Here is a 23,292-nt window from a genome sequence, read left to right as displayed (position 1 = left end):
AAGGGGCTAAAAGTTAAACCTAAATATTCTCCAGACCTTCCCTAGATTGTTATATTATTTCCAGTAGTTTATGTTTGACAAAGAGCATATGATTAAGAAAAGAAAGATAAAATACTATGAGGGGGTGGGTATGGTGGTGCACACCTTTAATCCCAGTACTCAGCAGGCAGAGGCAGGAGGACCTCTGTGAGTTTGAGGCCAGCCTGGTCCACAGAGTGAGTAACAGGGCAACCAGAGCGACCTAAGGAGATCCCCTTTCAGAAACAAAAAGAAAAAGAAGGAAGGAAGGAAGGAAGGAAGGAAGGAAGGAAGGAAGGAAGGAAGGAAGGAAGGAAGACAAACTACAAAAGCCCTTGTAATACTGTATTTTAAGATGTTCTTCCTGCTATGAGTAGGCTAAGGTAATGTGCTGTACAGTAATGTGCCGTACGATTGTTGCATTTAGAGTCTTGGAAACATATCCCAGCAAAATCTCCAAAACACTAGATGCTGTCAAGGTCTGGTCTTCTTAACAATGAAAGGCCCCTGAGTAAATCATCCCGTAAAACGTCTATGCAGGTCACCACTTAGTTGCAACTTAGTTTGTCCACTAAAAGAGATACCATTTTCCATTGCTCTTTGCTTTGAAAGAGAAATTTAATCTATATATAAATACTAATAGCAGGCAAAATACCTAAATGTTTTGTTACACATCAGCTGTTCTCTTATAGATATGTCTTTCTCTTCAGTAATCAGTGGACCCCTAAGAACATTTTTCTCAGACATGACTTTCAGACACGGCACCATACAGGAAATCATGCTATTAAACCTATATTTGTGGGGCAATGATCTAACCACTACCTAAAAAAAAATTATGAGAAAATATAAAAACACATGAAGATTTTAATTATAATTTATACTTCTTTTAACTACTCTAACAAATCAGAATCATAAAAGTTGCAAAATTCATCAAAAAGAATTGCATGATTACAACGGGAGAAAAATCAATAAAGTAAAAATAAAAATTCAGTAAATAGAAGCCTGAGCCCAGTAAGTTTTCCAGCATCATTCTTCAGCCTGACCCTAAATCATTCATGTCCTGCCTGAATGATGATGGTCACACATTATTCGCTATTTTTTACTTTTAATTCTCGTTTATTGTCACTTTAAATCTAATACGTTATTATAACCGAGTCATTATTTAAGTGACTTCTTTGAGGAGTGGTTTGGAAGAAACTTGGCAGAATTCAGCATTAAACAGTGCAAAGTGTATGGTAGAATTCTCAAGCTGATGAGTTGGCCCAGCAAAGAGAAAAGCTGCCCTTCCATCTTTCTTCCTTCGGCCATTTCATACTTTTTGAATATTAAAATCCTGAGCATCACTCTTAATTAAGAGAAAGTGAAAAATCTGCTTTAAAAGGAGAAATAAATTTACCATAAAGATTGTTCTATTTAAACATTCTCTATAAAGCATTGTCTTAATTAGGGTTTCTATTGCTGCCAAGGAGACACCATGACTACTGCAACTCTTAGAGAACCTAGACAACATTGAGGACCCTACGAGAGACTTACATGGATCTAATCTACATGGAAAGTAGAAAAAGACAAGATCTCCTGAGTAAATTAGGAGCATGGTGACCATGGGAGAGGGTTGAAAGGGAGGGGAGAGGCAGGGAGGGGAGCAGAAAAAAAATGTAGAGCTCAATAAAAATCCATTTAAAAAACTAAAGGAAAATCTTAGTTGGGGCTGGCTTACACTTTCAGAGGTTCAGTCCATTATCCTCATGGCATATAGGCAGACATGGCACTGAGGAAGGAGGTGAGAGTTCTACGTCTTGCTCAACAGATCCCCAGGCAACAGGAAGTAAATGTCACACTGGGCATAGATTGAGCACATAGGAGATCTCAAAGCCCACCTCCCCTGTGACACACTTCTTCCAATAAGGCCACACCTATGGTGATAAAGCCATACCTCCTCACAGTGCCACTCCATATGGGACAAGCATTCGCACATGAGTTCTATGGGGACCATACTTAATTCAAACCACCACAGCCTCATAACATAGTTACACAATACATGCATTTACAGGTAAGAACAGAATATATGAGAATATATTAAATATAAAGAGTCCATACCCATTTTTATCACCTAGTCATGCCAACTTTATCTCCTATAAATCTTTGCAATCCCTTATTTCTTTGGATGCCTGCCACCTGCTGCTTTATGAGGTACCTCTAAGGTCCCTGGAGGTTTTACTCACCCAATCCTGTGATAGCTCAACCACTCCACACCTGATACAATCTGTCCTCTAACACAACAGCTGTTCTTTCCAGATGCAAGCCCTAATATCTGACTAAGTCACCTACTTGCTTCATGCATTTTCATGGCTTAGGATAAAAAACGACGTGGAATCCAAAGACCCATATGACCCACTTTCTACCAACTTTCCCTGTCTTCCTCTTTATGTCAGCTTCGGCTGCACCTTCATTCCTGTTCCACCACTGGGAACACGGTTCCTCACCTATCTGCCTGATGGCATAAGTTAAGCATCTTTGTCAAGGAAGCGCTCCCTGATAGCCCAACTATTTAACATCGTTTGCTGCGCTCTCTCTTGTTGAAATAGGAGCGGCAGGGCTGCGTCCCCGGCACCCGGCACCCGGCCACCTGCATGGCTAGTTTATACCCAGAAATAATTACACGGAAACTGTATTCTTTCAAACACTGCCTGGCCTGGCTGGGTCCAGTTTCTTATTGGCTAGCTCTTACATATTGTTCTAACCCATTTCTAATATTCTGTGTAGCCCATGAGCTGGCTTACCAGAGAGGATCTTAACCTGTGTCTGTCTGGAGTGGGAGCATCATGGCGACTCCTCTCAGCTTCTTTTTCCCAGCATTCTCTTCTGTCTACTCCGCCTACCTAATTTTCTGTCCTATGAGGGCCGAGGCAGTTTCTTTATTATTAAGAAATCACTCCCCCATCATTCTCTCTCTCTCTCTCTCTCTCTCTCTCTCTCTCTCTCTCTCTCTCTCTCTTTGTGTGTGTGTGTGTGTGTGTGTGTGTGTGTGTGTGTGTGTGTGTAGGGGCTAAATTCACTGCCTCTTGGGTACCAAGAACACAATCTACCACAGAACAATATCCTCATCCCCATTGTCTTTCTTCTTGACATTAGAGGACCAGCCAGAATTTGGCTTTATTGTCCATTATACTCACAGGATTTGGATTTAAAAAAAAAAATCTGGAATACAGAAATTGTTATAAAATACCTTTTGAATGAATGAATCCAAATTGCCTAATTTCATCTGCCATAAGCTTTTAATATTTTGGGGCAGGGGATGACACTGAGGGTTGAATCTCGGGCTTCTTGTATAACAGGTAATCACTCTACCACTGAAGAGCTTCTTCAGCCCCAAGAAATCCCATAGATTGTTTGCATTGTTTGCTTTGCTTTATTAGCAGTTAAAAATAACTAGGTCTCTCTCTAAAACACAGAAATGCGGTTCCCCATTTTTCCATCTCCCTAACATAGACAATAGTTAAGATTTTGTTTAAAGAGCTTTAGTATACTTAATTTTGCTTTCTAATTTTAGGAAAACAAATTCTTGTATTTGAAATCTTAACACAATTAATTCTGATTTAATTGGAGGAGAAATTCAATGTCTGTTTTTTTATGCTTCCCTCTGTCAGTCATTTTGAAAATTGTCTCTGGATAATCAAACATTAACGTAATGAAAGAGGTCACCTACCTATGCCCAAACTTTAAGAAGTCTTTTGAAAGACTTAATAATCAAAATTAAATTTATTAAACATGCCACAGAACTGAGATGAAAATAAAGTATACTTTAAAATGGGGAACACCCTGTCATTGTGCTTCATTACTTTGGTAGTCGCACTGTGTTTGTAAGATGGAGAATTAAATATTATTGAGCATACATTGTCCAGAAGTGTTTTTAACTCTTAAGTTTATTTCTTTCCCCTACTCTTGTGATTTGCACAAGCCACAGTTGTGCAAATGTACAGCTGATTTCTAGTTTTTGTGAAAACCACTAAAAGGACTTACAAATGAATCTTCAACTTGTCTAGACTGTTAGAGGAAGTATTAACTCAAAAATAGCATGGTGACGTGAAGACAAGCCATTTCCTAACATGAATTCAGCATATCCCTTGTATTCAAGTTCATCACCCCACTCCCTGTCCTTCTACCTTGTAACTACATTTTCCTATCTTGTCTACCCTGTCTAATGTGGGCTTTTTTTGACCCACACAGAGCTTATCCATTGTTTCTTATACAGAGAATAACTGCAATTCTTTCTATCCAGCTCATCGCCTACCCCACTGCAGCTCTCTGCCCCAACTCCAGTGGGGCTGGCCACACCTGTCAGGAAAAGAGGTGAGTGACCTGCCTGCCAGCTAACCTACCCCCACTCCCTAGATCTGGTTCCCAAAGTCCCACTCCACTGCCCCCCACCTCACCACCTTCCCCACTACTGACACTCTGCCCCCAACCCTGTTGTCCTTCGCCTGCTCAGGTGCAGACCATATCAGCCAGAAGAACAGGTGAGTGCCCCTCCTGCCAGCTGAACTGCCCAGCTCCCTAATTCAGTTCCCAAAGACCCACTCCACTGCCCCCCCCCATCCTGCCCCACAACCTTGCCCTCCTGTTGCTTTACCTCTGGCGCCAACTCAGGCAGCCTTACACTGCTCAAGAGAAAGCCACTCCAGTCAGAAGAACAGGTGTAGGCCAGAAGAGTATGAAGAAAAGATGCAGGCCTAGCAAGCTAGAAAAACAGGCAAACTCAGAGATTGAAAGCTAGACCAGAGACCACACCTGCCACCAGAACCACAGATAGGCAGCCCACCAGTGGATCTCCTCTACTCCCTCAGTGCCCCTAATCCCAACTCCCTTCCTCAGTACCCTGAATCCCATCTCCCTTCCACATCACATTACCCCACCCTTCAACTTGGGCAAAGATAAATAAAAAAACACAAAAAATTATTAGTCCTCCTATTTACAAATGACAAATAGGCTGAGAAAAAAAATGAGGAAAACAACCCTCTTCTCAATAGCCACAAAAATATAAAATATCTTAAAGTAACTCTAGCCAAGCAAATGAAAAACCTGTATGATTACAAACTTAAGTGTTTGAAGAAGGAACTTGGAGAAGATATCAGAAGATGGAAAGATCTCCCATGCTCATCAATCAATAAGATTAACATAGTAAAAGTGATCATTCTACTAAAGACAATCTACAGATTCAATGCAATGCCCATCAAAATTCCAACATAATTTTTATAGAGCTTGAAAGATCCATATTCAACTTTATATGGGAAAACAAACAAACACCCAGGATAGCTAAAACAATAAGACTTCCAAAAGTATCACTATCCCTGATTCCATCCTGTATTTCAGAGCTGTAGTAATAAAAACTGCATGGTATTGGCATAAAAGCACACATGTTGATCAATAGAATTGAATTGGGGGACATTTATTGGGACAAAGTGGAAAGCTAGTGCAATGGAAACTCCATAAAATTAATGAGAGAATCCTGGCAAAGACTCATAGTAATGGGGGACACAGAGCATGAACAGACCGTCTCCAGTCAAGGCCTCAAGTAGAGGGATTAGGAAACCAACCCAGCCACAAAACCTTGAACCTACAGTATGTCCTGCCTGCAGAGTATTCTGAGACCAGATTCTAGTAGAATATTCATCAAAGAGACTAGAGACTTCATCCAGCAGCTGATGGGAGCAGATGCAGAATCCCACAATCAAACATGAGGTGGAGCTTTGGGAGTCCAATGGAAAGGAGAAGGAAGGATCTGAGGAACCAGAGTGTTCAGGCCCATCATGAGAACATGGCTCAGAGAATCAACTGACCAGGACTCATGTGAGCATGCAGGATCAGGGAGCCTCTATGGGTCTGACCTAGATGCTTTGCATATGTTATGGATGAGTAGCTTGGCATTCTTGTGGGAAAAGGGCAGGGGGTGTCTCTGACTCTCTTGCCTGCTTGTGGGACACTTTCACTCCTATTGGGTTGCTTTGTTGAGCCTTAATGTGATGGTATGCGCCTGGTCTTCTTGTAACATGTTATGCTGTGTTTGGTTGATGTCCCTGGGAGGCCTGCTCTTACTTAAGGGGAGTCACGGGGGGGGGGTCTAGAAAAGAAGAGATGGGGATTGGGAAATTGCAGTTGAGATGTAATTTATGATAAAAGGACTAAAAAAAAATTATTGCCGTTTAGTAAATTAAGGAGAAGCTCTTTACAAAGATCACATTTCCAAAATGTATTATGTGTATGTGTGAAGACATCATAATGAAACTCACAATTGTATAATTAATATATGCTATGAAAAAGAAAAATTATTCCAGAAACAAAAAGCAAAAAGATCACATTTATTTTCTTTAATATTTTATAAAATAGATGGAAATAGTAATATTTATTATACATTCAGAAATCTTTGACTCATGCTATACTGTCAGCTCCACTAATCCCTAGATATTTTTTCTTAGTAAAACCTGGTCACATATCCAGGCAAGGAACATCTCTGACTCCTGCTCTATCACTGTTCCTATCTTCTCATGGCACTTTAAAAGGTTTTTTGAAAGGAGCTTCATTTTATTATTTACCCGAAATACGGTAACATGTTTCATTTCTCTGATTTTACTTGAGCTCAATCACATTAACATGCTTTTTTTTTTTTGGTAAGCAATAGTAGCCTCATGAATTGGAGACTTTTATATAAACACACATACTTCTTAAAGGAATAGAAAACTTGAATTTATTTGATAATAAGGTAAAGGAATGAAGTTTTCATCTCTAACAATTGTATATATTGGAACCAACACTGGGATCCTCTGGATGAAAGACCAGACTTGAAGGCAGGCAGATTAGATACTGTTTCAGCCTAGAGATGCAGGTAGAGTAGAAACGGTCTCAGCCAGTGGATGCCCCTGAACAGTCTAAGCATTTTCTTCTGTGGTTATTAAAATAAATCACATCCATAATGCAGAGTTTTCTCAGGCTTTCAAAAAGCATGGCATTGTGCATCTGAGGAGCCATGAGATGGGGTATAAGATTTGTGTGTGAACCACAGATTCAGAAGCAATATAAATGTTTATGAAAAGACCGGGTAGGCATCTCATGACTCCATTGCCCACTGAATTGTCTTTGTAAAGGCTTTGCAATGAAGATTTCTTTAGTTCTTTTTTGTTACTTAAAGTGGAGTGTATCTAGACCCACACATTTACTTGAGACATAAAGTATTTTTCTTAGACTCACACGGAAAGAGGTAGCTATCATTTTCCTGTTATTATGTTACCTAGCCAGGAGTCTAGCGTTGTGCATGTGAAGAGTGGGGGGATCATAATTTTAGTTGATGCACATCGTCATTGTTGCACTCACAGCTTCCACCTCGCCTTCTGAAGGAAAGGCTTCCACTGCCTACTTGGTTGAGCGCGTCCTTCTGTTGTTTAACTTCTCTGTCTTATAGTTACTCTATCAGCACGGATTGTCTCATGAGTAGTAGTGCATTTGTGGGTACAGTAGTCATATTGTGTTTACATTTTTTTAAAAAATCCAGTTCAGTGGTCAAGGGAGAAGTGCACACTATGACAAAAAATTTCAAACTCTGTTTCTGTCACTTTTTATTAATTTGACCAAGGGCAATTTCTAACCCATAGCTTTATTACTTGCTAAATGTGAAAAAGCACAGTGTCTAATTCAAAGGCCTGTGGCAATGACTATATTGTGTAGTATACAGATTTGTCTCAGTGGTAAGTATATACTGAGTCTTCATCAGATATCACTATTATTATTAAATATCTCAGAATTAAAACCTATATCTCTGGAATTTTGCATAGGAATATGGTACTTAATACTGAGTAAGTTCCCAGTAGACATAGTGTACTAAAGACCTAAAGATATTTTAATTATTGTGGTTGATATTATTAGCAGTATTTTATTGACAATATGGTCCTTGTGACTATAGAATTTGTGCTAGAATAATCATTAGACCAAAACAAATCAGGACTCTCTTTTAGTCTTCATGAATTTATCTAAAATATATATTTTCAATAGAAGGGTAAGCTCCCTGTGTTTACGTTAGTGAGAGAAATAAATTTAAGTTTTTCCAGAGATTTTTTAAAAAATTAAATCAATGATAGGGTCATAAAATAGTAAATTCTGGCCAAAGAGTTTCTAGAATCTGGGGTGAGAAGATACAGACAATGTCATGCGCTTGGTGTTTGTATCTTGGTACATTTTCTGTGAACATATTCCATTTAATGGGTAATTTTCTGGGCCTTGGGACACATGTTCTTCCTTCACTCACAGAATAAATGTCAACACGTGGCTCTCTCTAGCAAAAGGGGCATGAAATGTTGCAGCATCTTAGTTTAGCCCCAAAGTTTAGATCTAAATATAAGCAAGACATGATGAAGCAATTATCCTGATACCATCAGGAGCCGATGGGAAGTCCTCCGCCACTGAGCTGTGTTGAAACGTTGCATCCTCTTGTCTCCATCCATTAATTTCTTTCATATGGAAGGAGAAAATTTTATTTCAGATATTCATCTGGGCTTGGAAGAAGTCTCTAGAAATGAGGAGCCAGGAGGGAGAATCTGAGAACAGACTTCCCACAGCACACTTCCTGCTCAGACCTGTTCCAGAGAGACTGAAAATGTTAAAAGAACAGGTTTCTTATTATACTCCTTTCAGCCGCCTGGACCAAAATCAGCTGGCTAGAGACCATTAGTGAGGCACCAAGCCTTTTCAAACCTGCAGTATAAAGGAGAGTTCACTGAAAGCTTTTCAAAAACACTCTCTGTGTAAGTGTGCTTCTGATAACATTTCGTGCATATTTCAGATGCTTTCTTAATTCGTAGCCCCCGAAAATAGGGAAAAGTCACGTCAAATGTCAAGTTCTAACACCTGCGACAAATAAATAAAGCTGAACCAATGCTTCCCTGGACCTGCTGATGGAAAACACTTAGCCTGTGGCTGAAGTTAATGCAAGATTTTAGAGGCGAAATGACTCAAGAAAATCCACTCTGCCCAACCCAGATGATCCTGTGGAGGTAAACGACAGCCAGGAATGGAAGACAAATCAAACCTTGCTGTGTGTTTCTTAGAACTTCCACAGACTTTTATTGAAGAATTATTTCCAAAAAATATTTTAGAAATTAAGAAAATAGATTTAATCTACTCTAAAGAAATTACACCGATACTCAGGTTCAAAAACATACCGATAACTCCACAGATTTCAGAAACCAGGCTAACTTTCTTACAGCATCCCAAACCAGGACAGGTCCCTAGGAAACATCCATAAATCACTGGAAATTGGTATTCATATTCCTACGGAATGCCTTTGTACTTTCAATTTCTTGCATCCATGATGTTCTTTAGGCATCCCCTACATGGCTTATCCTAACATCTCACTCAGACCTTAACCTAAAACCCTGTCTTTGACACGGGGCTGACTCACAGCTCTGGACCTCCTTGATCAAAAGCCTCATTCCTATGCCATGCTTTCTTCACTGAAAACCTGTGTGCATGCATATTAACCCTACCCACTCATCATTGCTCAAACCTTCCAAATGGCATCCTTTTAAACTCTCAAGGCCAATTTTCTATCTGTCTTTCTATTCAACTCTGAAAAGATACAAGGGAAACCACGATCAAGACAAAAATAAAATAACACTCTGACTTATCACAAAAATAGTTTCTGCCAGGACTCTAGGAAGATCTTGGGAATGAGATAGAGGTGTGAATCTCTGCTGAAGAAAACCTTTGATATTTCTAAACTTCATTTTTGCACATACCATAAGGTTTACGATATGGGACAATGTCCAGGTAACTTTGTTATGGACAAGTATAATTATAAAACATCATTGCAAATGATAACATTAAGATAAACAATAAGCAAAAACTCGGTTAGTCTAACCAATCTGAAGGGTCCCAATATAATACATGTGTGTTGGGAGATAGGGAGAGGACAACCGTTGCTCAAAAATCAGTACTAGTAATAATGGAAAGTGATTTGATGTGATTGTATCCAGAGAATCATGAGGACTTTGGCTCTCTACTTTTGACTTATAAACAAGAAAATGTGTGTGTTCACAATCTGAGTCTTCTTGAGCCCTCAGAGCAGGCCTCTCCTCTTAGTTCTGACAACAGAGGCCTCATAGGAGGGAGCAGGTCATCTTGTGTACATTTTCCCATTGAAATATCTGTAGAGACTGGTGTGCTTAGTGAGTCTCTTTAAGAAGAAAGAGGATTCCTCCAGAGAGCCAAAGAAAGTGATATTCTAGACACAAATTCCAGAATCTTAAAACATAGACTACAAAATGCACTGATAAGATAGGCAGAGACATGCCATGCATAATCTCAAAATCTTTGAGCCAAGCCATTGTAGAATAATAAGTAGAATACTGAGGTGAACAAATCTATGATTTCTAAATGAGGAAATAAATTAAATGTGTGTGCACTAGGCAGGAATTTACTGAAAAAGTGGAAATTTCCATGAGAAAGGTGATTAAGTAGTGAAGAAACACAGAACAAAGAACACGAAGAGAAGCACACTGTTAAGGTCCAGCTGATAGTCTTCAGTTACTAATTAAATCCTGATTCAGCAATCCAAAGGATACTTAATGAGGACCTGCAATGTTTTGGTTGTAGCTCTGGAAGAAAATAAAAAGACAAAGTCTTTGCTTTGTTTTTGAAACTTTCATTCTATCACAGAGTGGAGAAACACACACAAAAAGCTACCATGAAATAGGCTTCTCTAGAGGTGCAAGATCTATAGAATGTGTATATATTATGAAAGGGGATTTATAGAATGACTTACAAGGAAAAGGGTAGTCCTACAAAGGTCATCTGCTAGCAGCTCAGCCCATGAAGTCGTATGCCTCAGCAGCCCCTATCCAACTCTGAAGCCTGGAAGTTCCCTTTAAGGTACTTTAAGGTATTGAGTCTACGTGGGAAGAGCAAATGAGGTAGAGTCTGTTGTGGACAGAGGATGGCAGCAGGAATGGCAGGCATACTTGCTTAGAAAACAGAAGCAAAGCAAGCAGATCTACACCCTTTTTTCCTCATCTCATCTGGACCATACACTATGGAGATATACCAACTTTGGGGATGGGTCTTTTTCTTTCAGCTAATTTTCTCTGAAATCATTTTAACTAACAGGCCCAGATGTGTGCTTCCTAAATGATTCAAAATGTTGTCAAGTTGATAATCGGGATCAACCATTGCAAGACATTGGATGACAATCAACACTAGGGAGAAAAATAAAGCAGGAAGGATTGGAAAGAAATCTCAGAAAGAGTATTAACTGCTCTTGCAGAAGATACAGGCTTGCTTCCCAGTGACCTCAAAAGGTAACTCACAACCATTTGTAACTCCAAATGCAGAGAACCATCTGGTTTCTGTGAGCACCAGACACGCACATAGTGCACATACATACATGAATGCACTCACGAATACATGTAATTCAAAATAAATTTGAAACTCTAAAATAAATAAAAAGAAAAATAAAATGAAATAACGTATGTTGAAAGAGGAAGAAAGTGATCGGATGAAGAAGAGATAAGAAACAAAATAATGATCCCTCAAAGATATTCAAGTTGAAAGCTCAAGAACCAGTCAACACATAATGTCATATAATAAACAGGGATTATAGATGGAACTAAGAGGACTGATTAGACAACCGTAAAATGGGGATGGTAGTATGGATTAGCTGGGGAAGCCCACTGAAGTCATTGGAACCCTGAAATGTGGAAGATTAAGAATCAGATGCAAAAAGGAAAACTGATAGCCAGAAAGGGACTTGACTTAATGATCCTGACTCTGAATTTGGAGGAAAGACCAAGAACCAAGAGATCAGTAGAACCTGAGGTTTGGGTTTTTTTTTTTTAAGGTAAAGAAAGGTGGGAAAAGAAAATTCTTCTCAGAGACAATGTGAAGATACTACACAGGAAGAAATAAGTAATTGTCTGCTCCCAGCACACACTGAATTCCAACCCCTCCCCTTCATTTTGTCTAAAAATTTAGGGACTTTCCATTGAACTATGCATTCATATGAACATATATACACAAAGCAGGCAAACAATTAGCTGCTCTTCATAATAACCAACGTCTGATGAGAGTCAAAGCCCGGGGATTTAATTGGCAATGTCCTTCTCCGAGTGAGTAAGCTGGTAAAGTGTGTTTACACATTAGAAAGAGCTTCATGAAAGCCACTTTCCTCGAGCCAAAGCTGATTTACTGTCATGAAGCCTGGGTGGTCCTGTCATGGAGCAGATGAAGTGTTTCTTCCTTGCATCTAGGTAGACATCCGCTGATAACTAACCACTCCCTTCTTGCTTGGTGTTCCTCCGCACATGCATTCCTTTGGAAGTGTGCTCATTCACGAGGGCCTCTGAGGGCCGAGGTGTCAAGTCCCGCTGGATCTCCTCCAGGAGACATCTCCAGGTGGGGAGATGCCTGTAGGTCGCTGTTTACTTCTCTCCCTATACTCTCTAGGATGACAGTGATAACGGTGATGGTGGCAAAGCTTTGACCTCTTCTGAAAACGGTGGTTTCTTTGTCCCACCCCATCCCATGGCCGCTTCTAAATAATCATTCAAAAACTTAATATTAATTACAAAATGCTTGGCCAGATAGTTCAGGCTTATTACTAACTGGATCTTACTTTTAAGTTAACCCATTCTGTTGATCTACGTTTTGCCATGTGTCTTGTGACTTTACCTGTGTTCTAATCCATCTGGTTCCTCTGGTGGCTGGACGACATCTCCCCAATTCTGTTCTTCTCTGTATTGCCTTTTAACTTTCCCCCAGATGTATTTTGCCAGGCTATTAGCCAATTCAGCTTTTATTATCAACCAATGACAGTACAGAAGGGTTATCCCACCACTCTCTTCCTGGAGTAAGTTGTAGATATCCTCTGATAAAGTAAGCTGAAGCTCTTTCTGTAATGTCAGCCGTTTTGATATTCTTATATAGGGAGGACCAGTTCTCTTCCATTTCTTTGATTTACCCTCTTGTTGGAGACCACGTGTGACTCAGTTTCCATCTGATTTAAAGAAATTTATAGAATTCAAGCTTACCTGCTCTGCCTCTTCCAGCAACCTTGAGGGCTATGAGTAATGTCTGTGCTAACCCACAGAAAAAGCAATTTTGCCCAGTTGAAAGAGCACATTTTTTTTCAATTAAGATTTGGGCTGGTGTAGGCCAACCAGAGGCATTCTTCATTAGAGATTAGAAGCAGATTAGGTGAATGAGATAATGTACCTGTTTGAGCTTCCTCCCAAGGACAGTGCAGGGAGGTGGTTAGCTGACTGTACTGCTCTTTGTTCTGTCTTTTGACTGTATTTAGTATATATGCTGGCTAAGAAATAAACTTGGGGCTGTTTGGTATTGACCTTCAATCCCCTCTGTCTATCCTATGTTTCTGTCTTCATTTCTCTTAATCTAACTTTTCCTCAGCTGCAGCGCCCCCTCCCTGAGAACCCCCAACTAAATTCTGCTGAAGCAGGCTTTGCCACCTTCAAATGGTTTCAATTAAAAGGGAGGGATTACTTGTCAAACAGCCACTTTGGGAGCCCTGTGACTGGCCAACATAGCTGATAGACCAAAGGTCCCAGACTCACATTCTGGCTCTTGCTTCTGACCAGAAGCAAGACTCATCTACCAGATAAATAACAGAGATAGGTCAAGATTTTTGCAGTGAATGGAGCTGTTTTCTTAGTCCAAGTATAACTCAGTTCACACCAGTTAGTGCTATTCATGTAGAGCATTGCCTCCATACAAAAGAGGCAGTTCCTGCGACCTTGATAGTAATTGAGTTTGGACTAACAACTACCTAGAGCAGAATTCTGCCAGTCATACTATGATTAATTCATTGTACTGGCATAGAGTGCAGAGCTCTGGCTGATACTGTGACTGACTCCTTGGCTTCATGTTGAGAACTGACATGCCAGGAGCTACAGTCTAATGAAATAGATAGTTTATCCATAGCTTCTGGATGCATCTGGAACACTCCTGATACACAGGAAATGGGAGGGATGCAGCACCTATACTAGAATGCATTCTTAAAAGACCATCGCCTTGGGGGACTGGTCCTCGGAACGTTCAGAATGCATAACTGACTGATGCTCCCAGAATCTGGTGAGCTTTCAAGGCAGAAATATTCTTCCAGGTCTAAGATGCCAACAAAAGACCAAGTTCCCTAGGATAACGCCAGTTGAGGGATTTGGTGAAACGGATACACCTTTAGAAACATCTTGAATACAGTACTATTTGAGCAAATGGCTCTGGTTTCCCAATGCTCCCTTTTCAATAGCGACAGCGTAAGTGTGGGAAAATTCTTCCCAGCCAAAGGTGGAAAGACACGTAAAACCATCCCAGACTAATTTAACATCTCCAACCAAAATTTTATACACAAGTTACATTTTCTTAAGTTGCCCTGGTTACACCCACTTGAGACTACATTGAAATGATAGACACTGCATCACTCCTTGTCCTTCGAAATTCTTTTTACGTAAATGTTTATGAAAGTGATTAAAAATTTACAATACTAGCCAAATTATGCAAATTATGTAACTAACCTTGGTATCCACCAATAGCTGAATAGCTACATGGCTAAAGAAACTGTGATATATAGATGTATGTGTGTGTGTGTGTGTGTATATATGTGTATATGTATATATATATATGTATATATATATATATACAGTGGAGTTTGAAGTCAGCTGTAAAGAAAGATGAAATCATGACGACATTAGCAAGAAAATGGATGCAGCTGTATACTATTATGTTACATAAAGTAAGCTAGGCTCGGACAAGTATGACTTGTTTTCTTTCTTATGCACAACCTAAATTTTAATATGCCTATTTAAATCATATGAAATTTTAAAATAGGGAATTTTGAAGGGAAAAAGAGAGTCTAATGGGGTGGGCAGAGTGCAAAAGTAGGTTAACTTGGAGGAGGTCAACTATCTCTCATGTTCTCTTATATGCAGAAACTGCCCTTTAATATATATGTATACATATACATATGCACACGTTCAACATAAAGGTAGAAGAAGGGATATGGGAGGAAGCCAAGGGATCAATGAGAGAGCAAGAGGATGGATGGGAGAAAAGTGTGTGGGTTGTAAACATGAATAAGACATAATAATGATGATGATGTGTGTGAAATTATTATTTTGTATAATAGTTGAAAATTATTTTTAAACAATTATATTTAGTATTTAAAAGTACTTCCCATTTCTTCACTCACCTCTGTTAGAGTATTGAAATATTTCTAAGTGTGTCATTCAAGATCAATCTGCTCCCCTAAAGCGACCATTCGAATTCTCTATCTGAAGGTTGTCCCTTGCCTGGTCAGTTTATGAAACTTTGAGAAATTGGTGAGGGCATGGTTCACGGAAAGGTCCAGTGATTGTTCGCATGTAACATCATCTGAACATTGTAGAACTGGATGTTTTTCCAGTCTTCCTCATCTAGCTTTACACCTCTTTCCTGGAATTCTAAGTGTACCCCTGTGTTCTCAGAGATGGTCATCACTTCCACTGTTTTGGCAGTAGATGGCAATGAGGTTGAACTTGCCAGGAGTCTGCTGCTAGTGGAATGTTACTTTTTCAGCAATAGAGGGCAATCCAACCAAGGGTTATCCCAAACACATTCTTCATATGTTGTTAAAAAGTAAATAAAAGAGTATCCAGTCTGCTTCCACAGGCGTCTCAGAGGCCAGAGCATGCCAGGATGACTCAGCCACACTAATTGGCTTGAGGTCATACCCTAAAGGATTCTGTGCAGCTCTGGAGGGCCCCCTGTGATGTGAGATTCCCCTCTATATGCTATGAATAATTTATTGCCATTGATTGGTTAATAAAGAAGCTGTTTTCATCCAATGGTTTAACAGAATATACCCAGGCTGGGAAAGATATATAGAAAAAGTAGGCGGAGTCAATGAAAAGTCATGTAGCTGCTGAAGGAGACAGACGCTGGACGCTGGAAACTTACTGGTAGACCACAACCCCGTGACAATACACAGATTAATATAAATGGGCTAATTTAAGATATAAGAGCTAGCTAAAAATATGCAATAGAAAATAGCTAATAGGCCAAGTAGTGTTTTTGATTAATACAGTTTCTGTGTGGTTATTTTGGTACTAGGTGGCTGGGAACAAACAAGCAGCCTCTGCCTACAACTCTGTAAGGACCAGCCAAAGGCTTATATGTCAACAGTGCTAAGCCTGGTTATACTCTGAGCTCACAGCCTACTAAGACTGGCACAACGTGTGGGCTGGATGAAGGCCCACATTTCTACGGGTTGCTTATTGTATTGGTGGACTCATAGACCAAGGTAATTGCAATCATTCCTAGTAGGAATAGAAGCTTGATAGATCATTTTTATGATTGGTTGGATTCTTGTTTGTTCCTACTTTCTCCCCTTTCAGTATTAGGGATTTCCTGGGTAATTGTGTTAGACATGATGGATTCTTTCTTTGTTGACCTTTATTAAACTCTTGAAGTTCATCATTTCCTGGACTTTGGAGATTGAGATGTTCTTCTTCCTCTGTATAATAGTCCTTAAATCACCCTCTGCAGCACTAGCTAGGTGGTCATGAAATGCCTTAGTCTGTGCTTCTCTTGAAATGGTTTTGCTACTACATCAATTTTAAAAGACACCACTGCAGGCCATGGAATTCTTGGTCAGCACTTACTGACTTCCTATGCCTTCTGGGCTTTAAAAGTTGCTGATGAGGGACTGTATATTATTTCAATGTTTCTATGTTGATAAGTGAGTTGCTATTTTTCCTTTATAGCCTTTTATATTGTGTATTTGCTTTGTATCATTGGCATCTTGACTATGTCATAAGAGTAACTCTCAGTTGATGACAGCTGTTCCTGGCCACCACCTGAGAGCAGAGTTATCTTTCCCTATATACATTCCAATATATAACCTTCCAGCCAATCAGGATCCAGACTGTCTGCCTCTCTACAGTTATCTCTCTGGGGTTTTCTTGTGGCAGGTCAAACTGAGGCTTCCTGACCTGTGGGTACTCCCTGATCACATGTTCCTAGAGTAGTTTAGTTTCTAACAATATACTGTCACTCAATATGGCACCAGACCATTGCCCTCCAAAGGGATGTCTCTCTACTACTGACCCACCTATCAAAGGAATCACAGCTTCACCAAGAAAACAGGCTTGTCGTGAGATTAGGACTGCTTACATTTGGTTAATAATTGTGTTCCTTCCTATCACCGGGACATTGAACACCTGAGGCTATGTTTGGCTTGCTTCTCTGGTGACATGGCTTTGTAGACTCTTTTCTGGTATCCCTCGATTTCCATCCAAGCTTTCATTTTGTTTCTCTTTGGCCTCAAGTCTCTTTTCTCAAGCTCCCACAGAAGCATCCTCTAGCATCAATCTTACACAAAAGCCTCAGTACATTTATGTAGGTTATGAAACCTTTCAAATTCGCTTGACTATGGTCTCGTGCTTGAAATGATAACTGGAGTGACAAGTGCTTCCCTAAAACTCCAGCAAGATATGCAGCATCAATAGCAGGTTCTAACTGAATTTCTCTTTTTTTTGCCTTTTATTTTTATTTATTATTTTTAATACAATCTTTTCTCATTCCACACATCCATCTCCGCTCCCACTTCCTCCCTCCCTCCCCACCCTTCCCCCCACCCCATCCACTCCCCAGAAAGGGTAAGGCCCCCCCCATGAAAAGTCAACAAAGCCTGATACATCCCTTCTAGCACAGACTTCCAGCACCTAGAGTACAGAATCACCTCTTTTCTACAGAAAAAAAATTCTGAGGTACAGATAAGGGATCTACATGAAATCTACAACTAAACTGTAGCTGGATCCTGCAGTGAGTGAAACTCTCCCATGGTGCATTCTGGGTCACAGCTCCAATTCACTGGCTGTGTGCTCTTCATCCACCGACTGGATCAACTTCAGTGTTTCAGTGTCCTTGGATGTAAACTCTAACAACATGGTATCTCTACGTTAGGACTCTCAAAGGACAGAGGAGTTGGCATCTGGAGTTCGCAGCAATCTCTAACACACAGTCATAGAAGAACACCATCAGCAAGAGCAGAGGCAGCAGTAAAAATATTACTATGAGAGTCATTCGGCAGGGGCAGCATGAGGGAACACCCATGAATAGAATATTTTAATATCAGGATTTCTAAAAGAAAGGGAATTCGTGGAAGCAAAGAATAAGAGATTAAGAGCAGAATCAAACAGGAGTGGATAATCAACTAAGATCTCAAATCTATTTACTGACTTTGTATGCCATCCTTGTATGAGGACTATCTCGTCTTCTCTGTGTTGCTGCCAAAGTGAGGATTGCTACTTACTTTGAATAGAGACTTGTCTTTATCTTGTAAAGAAAAAAAAATAATGTATTTAGTATTTACCACTGTAAACACTAACAACAAGACTGATTTCTTTTTCCTTTTCTGCTGAGACTGTCAAACACATTAGAAATGACAGCAGCTGACTGCAGGGAAGTAGGAAATAAGATTTGGTTTGGATGGGGCCAAGAAAAAGACTCGTTCATTTGAGAAAGGTAAGAACTGCTAATGCAGAATGCTGCAAGCCAAGATTAAACAGATGAGCTGAGCTTGGCCATTCTTGATAATTTTACTTCTGATTGAGAGGACTCCTCTTTCCCCTCCAACCTTTTTTTCTCAATTTGATATTTTATCTGTTATGTATGCAATATTTTATTAAAAAAGTAAACAACTTTGTGCTGAAGAAGGACCCCTAGTTTGAGCCAAGCCTGGGCTGTATTGGGCTACATTTGTGAGACTATATCAAAAGACACGTTAATCAATCAGTTAGTAGTGAAGATGTATTCTCCTCCACTGCATAAATGTCAAGAAATGAATATACCAGTCTGAATTTTTAAAAATAATACAAAATAATCAACCAAAAATAATTACTGAAAGAAGAATTTATTGAGAGATATGATCAAGGTGGTATTTCCTACAAATGAATTTGAGCATGCAATTTCTAGGTAGGAGATCTCAAAGTTCAATTTCTTTCTTTCCAAAAGAAAAAAAAAAGAGAAAAAAAAAAAAACAAAAACAGATTACGAATTGGACCAGACAGCAAAGAGTAGTGGCGAAAATAAGGCTGTTCCACATGAGGAAGCCTGAACAGTTCGACTCTTTGGATAAAATATTACAACCGCTAACAACTCTAAACTGTGCTCTCCCTGTGGCCCCAGGGGTACTGCTCAGAAGGAAACTCATTTCCCCTTCTTCCATCTTCATATGCTTGTCATCCCCTCCCCTCCAACACATCACATCAGATTTGCAAAGAGGAAGATGTGAGCCCTTGAGCGAGGTAACCCAGAGTTCAGTGAGAGACTGTGTCCTTTACCTCGATGTACATGTGTACATGAAAATTCACCCAGCAAAGACAACACCCAGGGGAAGAGGCACAGTCACAATACCATGTAATACAGCAGGTAGTCCCCAACTCCCATACTTCAAAAGACAAGAGACAGGATTCTCCATCCTGAAGGAACCACAGGCCCTAAAACTAAGCACCTGGGCAGATACCTCAACTACAGGATGTCCTAAGTTTATCCATGTTTTTGCTGTCAAACCCCTTTTGCTTCTGTTTGACTATATCGTAACCCAGTGGCACTCCCAAAAGAGAGGAGCAAACAGCATGAAGAATTGATAGAACATGATTAACGGAGCTCATAAAATTAGGAAAACTTTCCTTTGTCTGTGGGAGGATCTGTGGTGGTGATTAGCATATTTAATGTAAATAGATATAAAACCATAGGCCAGGCGGTGTGGTGCACGCCTTTAATCCCAGCTCTTGGGAGGCAGAGGCAAGCAGAACTCGGTGAGTTTGAGGTCAGCCTGGTCTACAAAGCGAGTTTCAGGACAGCCAAAGCTGTTACACAGAAAAACCTTGTCTTGAAACACCCCCGCAAAAAATGATATAAAGCCATTTAAAAATATTCCAAATCTCTAGTAGGTATGCTGTTTAATAAACCCACTCTGTCTTGCTCATGCATTCAACAGTACCTTTGAGCAGACACTCCTGTGCACATACCTGCTCACTTCATCTAACAAAATATTGACTTTTATAACACACATCCACTTGTAGAACAAGGAGACAGAGTGAAAATTCAGGTCCAAAAATGACTTTATAGTCTCTCATGAACAAGCTCTAAGATTTTGCTAGAGGGGCCAGGCTCTACTCCAAGTCTTACATTATGCTGAAGTTCAGCACAGCCTCATACGATCCCATTACAACAGGAACAAAGCTAAAAGATGCCATAGCTGTCCATTTATAATTGACACCCAGTAAATCCAATGATAAAGCATCCATGCAGCCTGGTGGTGCATGAAAGGCAATAAAGGAATACACAAATGGTGTCTTATTGGGGAGTTGATTCTTTTATTTGAAAGCTATACTACCTACTCTTGGAGAAAGTAAATCAACTACCCTTCTTTAAAAAAATATGCAACTACTATTCCTATACTAAGAATTTCCCAGGAATTAACAACCACACTGCCATGTGTGGTGGCTTTTCTGTGTGCTGGTATACTAGTATACTGCTCTGTGAGTTAAATACCCATTGATTTCTGTGACTGGGGCTGGGTTTTCAAAGGTAAAGCATATTTGATCAGAGAGGGCACAGAGAGCATTGTGGCTGGGAACACGCTGGGCTTTCCCAGAAAGAGGAAGTCCACTGAGTCACTGAAGAGGAGGGGAACTCTATAATCAGAATTTGCTGTTTTCCTAAAGAATCTACATTTGTATTTTAAATCACATTTTTGTATATTTATTTCCATGTTTCTTTTGGCTTTTAAAGCTGGAACAGAGATGCTTAACAAAAACACTGCCCAAGACTGCCACTTTATTAGGGTGGGAAAAAACAAGTCCGTACATTTTTCTTATAAAGTATTTTTTCAGATTAGTTCAGAAAGTCATGTTGACAGACAGATGGGGGAAGAGATGAAAGATAGTGATCCTAGGGATCTCAACACCTGGATTTCCATTCTGACGTTTCAATTTCTTGCTAGTCAGTTTCTGTGGCTAACTACATTAAAATGTGTACCACAGAAGTATACACACACACACACACACACACACACATACACACATACACCTCAAGCTTGCTCTCATGCATGGTACGTGTTAAAAGTATATAGTTTATCAAGCCAGGCAATGGTGACACACATTTTAATCCCGGCACTTGGGAGGCAGAGGCAGGCCAGCTTGGTCTATAAGAGCTAGTTCCAGAACAGGTTCAAAACTACACAGAAACCCTGTCTCAAAAAAAAAAAAAAAAAAAAAAAAAGAAAGAAAGTAAAGAAAAATTATATAGTTTTATCATGACAACAAATTTACTCAAATTAAGTCAAATTAAATATTTCTTAAATTTTCCATTGACAAGAATCTTTCTACAAATTAGCCAAGTTTTGTTCATCAACTCTTCCCCTCAGTAACCTAAATAATATTAGTATTCATAAGTGATTGCTAGGCATTAAAGTATAAACAAGAATTCACATTAATTGGATTGTGAGGTTACTCTTTCATCTTTGAAATGGGCCAATGCCTCTTCATCAAATGATTAACACACCCGACATTCTCAAGGCCTCTGTTCCATGACGTTATGGATGGACAAATGTAAAAAGCCCCTTTTTCTTTTATGACTAAAAAACATGAATGCTAAGACATGAGCCAAGGAAGAATAGAAAAATAGTACAACTAAACCTTCAGTTTTCTAACAGAGATCGTATAATGGAAATGTACAGCTGTCATTGACTCAAGTGACCTGAAAGACTGGTGTTGTTGGATATTACTAACTCTTCTTACCCTACTGGTCTCTTATTGGTACATGTCTAAGGACATCCTAGTCTGACTTCTTTCAGAATTCAATGGTTTCTTCCATGAGTTTGTGCTGATGATAATGGAGAAGGGGGTTGTAAGGATGGCTGCAATAATCATGAAGTCCTCTGTGTTTGTATGCAATTCATAAAAGGTATACATTGTATTTTAAAGCATTTTATGAATAGAAAGACTCTGATCTCTCTGGGGGATGCATTTCAATGGTAGATCATTTAACTAGTGTGAATGAGGTCCTAGATTCAATCCTCAATGGAAGACAAAGAAAAAAAAAACACCCTTGTCTCAAAATGTTTACTCTTGTTACCAAAAGAATAGATGGGAAATGAAGAATTGGGTGAAACCATTTCTGATGGATAGGTTACCCTCTGTTAAGTTAATGGTAAGACCCTCTTGCTGAAGATGACACATAGTTTGATCACTGGACATAGAGAAATAAAGGTGGTACTAACCTAAAAGCTAGGAAAGCTATCCAGTAGGAATGTAAACCCTACAGGTTACAAGAGCAGTCTGTCAAGATATACCCACTGGTGCAAGAGCAACATGACTGTTCCTAGAGTAATCAGCTACATTTCTGATTGGATTTAAGATGAGCTTGTCAAGACAGAACATTGTCTGGCCCAAAACCCAAGGCTAGGCAGGCCATAGGCTCTATGGGATAACCTACTGCTAAGTAAATGTAGCATTAAACCAACTTATAATTACACCCACCAGTAAGTGCATCTCTCAACCTTTATATGAAAAGCTTCATTTTGTCATATATACTGGTTAACACAAAGACCCACAACATGAGAAAAATAAGAGACTACCAATTAAGTTCTTAGCTTACATCTGAACATCAAAATCCCACCACTTCTCCCCAAGGCTCAGGAATCATTCATTGCTGAAGTGGGGAGAAGATGGCCAAAGCAAAACAACAGAAAAATTGCTCATAAGAACTGATAATGAGTGTGGCAACGTGCACCAGATCTGTACAAGATGAAGCCAAATAAAACCCCAGCATGGATGGAGTAAGAGTTTTTGAAGCCCCACCTCTAGTGGAGGAGCTATTGGTAATTGTTGAGAGGGGGAATCAGGTTTACTTGGGGATGCAGCTTCTGAAAGGCTGCCCCTATATCCATTCACATTCTGGCAGTTCTATGTGAACTCTAGAGAGAGAGAGACACACACAGAGAGAGAGAGAACATGAAATTGAAAAGGAGTAATAGTGGTGGGATTTGGGGAGGATTGAAGGGGAGAGAATGGGTGGCAGTCTTGTGATGGAGGAAGGACATTGGTTAATTATAATAAAGAACTGCCTTGGCCCATTTTATTCTTTAGAACATAGGTGGGTGGAGTAAACAGAAGAGAATGCTGGGAGAAAGAAGCTTAGTCGAGAGAGTCGCCATGATTCTCTCACTCCAGACAG

At 39.7% G+C, this 23,292-nt stretch overlaps 1 long non-coding RNA gene across 8 annotated transcripts in view; it reads right to left on the bottom strand.

Moving 5' to 3' along the window:
• The window catches only part of LOC126512067 (uncharacterized), a 254,250-nt gene that overhangs the window by 219,195 nt on the left and 11,763 nt on the right, over positions 1-23,292 (bottom strand). Inside the window, exon 3 of one of the 8 annotated variants that reach the window (XR_007594935.1) lies at positions 17,723-18,189. The exons of the other annotated variants lie outside the window; for them this stretch is intronic. This is a non-coding gene — a long non-coding RNA (uncharacterized lncRNA). Of the gene's footprint in view, positions 1-17,722; positions 18,190-23,292 lie in introns of those variants that run through there. 8 annotated transcript variants of the gene reach the window in all.

This window comes from Alexandromys fortis, unplaced genomic scaffold (genome assembly GCF_014885135.2).
Source record: "Alexandromys fortis isolate MF-2015 unplaced genomic scaffold, M_Fortis_MF-2015_v1.1 scaffold_19, whole genome shotgun sequence".
NCBI lineage: Eukaryota > Metazoa > Chordata > Mammalia > Rodentia > Cricetidae > Alexandromys > Alexandromys fortis.
Note: the sequence above shows the minus strand (reverse complement) of the source record. Positions and strands in the feature narration are given on the sequence as shown.